The sequence below is a fragment of the Vigna radiata genome, chromosome 6, assembly GCF_000741045.1.
Source record: "Vigna radiata var. radiata cultivar VC1973A chromosome 6, Vradiata_ver6, whole genome shotgun sequence".
Classification (NCBI taxonomy): domain Eukaryota; kingdom Viridiplantae; phylum Streptophyta; class Magnoliopsida; order Fabales; family Fabaceae; genus Vigna; species Vigna radiata.
The window spans coordinates 4522578-4526162 of record NC_028356.1 but is presented as its reverse complement, the minus strand read 5'-3'; positions in this window follow the sequence as shown (position 1 = coordinate 4526162).

Sequence of the window (3585 nt, the reverse complement as noted above, 5' to 3'; positions counted from 1 at the left end):
ACTTCGATGTATCACTCAACGCACTCAATTTTCTGATTCAACCCCTGTTATGAAGATCTGATACCAACTTGTTAACTCAAACAAGTAAATAAGATTTTCTTGAAACTGAAATGATGCTTCTTATTCACAAATTGTAAAGATGAACTACATCAATTCAAATAAATTTGTAGAAGCAAAAACACTCCCCACATCATGCGTGAAACTTGAATGATTACCTTAGCTAAACTTTAACATCTATTGTCCCTACAGTTACAATTACAATCCACATAACCTACATTTATCGAATAAAAAACTAAAACAATTTAAATGTAAAACAAAATTTTAAATAACTCAACTGCAAATTATATTATCAGATGCATTTGTTTCTTTGAAACGTAGATAATATTTTTTCTACATCATTTGTTAATAAAGAAGAGATTTTATTTAAGATTCAAAATGAGTGAGACATTAGACAATTCTCTTGTCTTTCTTTATCATATATAACATTTTTCTTTTGACACTATTATGTCATATTTTTCAAATAAAATTATATTTTGATGTGTAATCAATCTTCTCAAAGAGGCTCCTATTATATGTTTGCTGTTACTTCTATTTAAGTATTAATTCATTTACTCTGTTAATAGAAACCTTATCAGTATAGAAAATAGTTTAATCTCTGACAAGTTTAGAAGTTTATTTCATCAGATGCAAACTGCTATTGTTAGTTATGAGATTTTCATTACAGAGCACACCAGTGCCAAAGAAATGAAAGTTGTGACCATCTTCTTGCAGGAAACTGATGAGGCCACGAGGGAGCACAATGAACTGGAGGCTTTAGACGCCTTGTTGCAAATATCTCAGATTAATATGGTAAATGTAGAACCTGAGCCTAACCCACAGATTAAGCAGTTGAAGGGAATTGATTTTGATCTGAACCTTCCACATTACGGTCACCATACTGACGAATATATGCTAAATGGAAACATTGGTCTTGGAATATCCATTGACTTGAATGTTGCCGCAGAAGGCATTGATCCTGATGAATGTTCAAAGACTGAGATGGAAAAATCACATGCCGCAGCAATCTTTGATGGGAACTTCAATGGCCCTTCTGCATGTGGCTGGCTTGATCAAGAAGAAGAAACTCCAACACAACACTGTGGTGGTATTCGTGCAAATCTAGTGTCCCTGAACAACAATATCTCTGAAAGGTTCTGTGGGACGAACAGAAACCAAGCTGATTTCACTCCCATTGCAGCATGGAATCCCTACATGATGGAGAAAAAAGATAAGGTGCCAAAAGAGGATACTGGGGAAAATCGCAGCCGTTCATATTCCAAACAGAACAAGAAGCCCTAGCTGAATTGGAACCATTCCTAGTTCTGGTAGAATAACTAATGACTTCTTATTACAGTACCATACAGAAATTTTTTTTCTATGTCAATCCTCCCTTAAATACTACCCCGTGTTTTCAAAATTTTCAAATAATTGTTAACGACATACCATTTCAAATTGTGTTCTAAATTATGTCTGCATAAATCATAACTTCTCAAAATATATTCTTTTTAAATTCAAGCATGAACGTTTGTTTTAATATTTAATCACAGGTGGAATTAGATTTAAATTCAAGCAACAACAGCTAAAATATATGTAATTAATTAGATCATGGTTTCGGTACGGGAGCTAATTTTAAGTGATATGATGTATATTGTTAAAATTACTTATATTTACATGCTTTTAAAATGGGTTATCTAGTCCGGTCTACAAGGAACTAGAAACTTAGTCTAGTAACTATATTTTGGTGGGTTAAACATATCAATTTATTGAATTATACGTTTTTTTTTTCAATTAAAAAAAAATTAAGTCCAAAATGTTAAACTTAGACAAATCAAAATGAGTAAAAAATACAATACAATTTAAAATCATTTTAAACTTTAAATAGAATCCAAAATCAAGTTCAGAAAACAAAATAAATAAGTATTTTACATTGATAATTTTTGTATCCATCTATAAGATTAGAGTCTTGAAGGAATAAATACACAATATTTTGCTTTCTTAAAACATTTTCTTATTTTTTTCCTTTTATAATACAATAAAAAATAGTGTTAATTAATAATTAAGTGGGTTGATGAACCAATTTACTCACCATGAGTTCAACTGGATTCTTAATCGTCGGATTCAAAATTGACTTTTATTGAAATTTCAATTTCTTTTTAAGCAAACTCGATTCAAATTCATAATAGACCAAATTGGTTCAGTACTTTCAACTCATTTTCGTATCACTAAATTTTATATAAATTTTTTAGACTGTGATTTATAATTGTTTTAATGTAAGTAAAACATTATAATCGCTTAATCAAAGTATTGTGATTTGAAAAAAAATTATGTAATGATTGATTCTTAAAAAATTATGTAATGATTTGAAAAAAGTTATATTCCTCTATCATAACTAAGTAATAATTGATTTTTTTTTATGTTAGGTTGATGATGATTATGAAAGTTCCACAAGATCTTTTAAGAATTATGTAATGATTCGATGTGTTACGTTTAGATTTGAAATTAATTAATAACATATGTGTACATTTGTAGTTTTAAGTAGGAAAAAAATCACAATAATCTCGAATTAAGTACTCTTAACAGTTCTCACCACACCGCACACATTTAATATATAATTTATTTCTATCACAAATTTGATATGGTTTAAGCTTTAAATTTTAAAAATAAATAAATATAATTTTTCTAATATAATTGTATTGTAATTTTTGTAAACTATGTTTTATATTAGTGTTTGAACAATTTATACCAACACATTTCAACTTAAACGTGAGTCAAGAGTGTCATTCAATATTTAAAATAAATTTAACACCATTATATTAAAAAACTATATTTATTCATTTTAAAGTTTAAAAATTAAAATATATCAAAATTTAAAATGAAAATAAATTTTAATTTCCTGTCCAAATATATCATTAGAAACATATTTATAAGAGTATGAAAACTTATTCATAATTAAATAAATTAGAGTAAGACATTCTATCAATAGTTAACCTTAAAAATAAAAATATAGCAATTGAATTTGGTTTTATATATATTAGTCAAAACATTGTTTATATTGTACCAGAATCAAATATTTCCATAAAAATAAGGTTTAATGATTCATGAGGTTCATATTTTCGGGGAAAATCTCAATTGGGATTTTTTCTTTTTTGGCATCTCAATTGGGTCCTATTTTTGTGAAAAGGGTGTTGCTCCCTACACCTCTCCAAGTGGGACTTGTATCTCCCCATTAATTTAATTTATTTCAAAAATATTCTATACCTCCCTACTATTTTCTTTATTCCAAAAATATCCTACACCTCTCCATCCTTAACCATCTTTCTCTGTCTCTCCCTACATTAATGGAGCATTCACTTGGTTCAGATTTGAATTTGCAACATACTACAAAATATAATATTAAGAGGAAACTTCAATATTAATACTTCTACCATTTCCATTTTATAAAATTAAAAGTTAGATGCAAATACAAAATAATAAACATAATAATATTAATAGTAAATAATGATATATTATTATTATTATTATTATTATTATATACTAACTTTATAA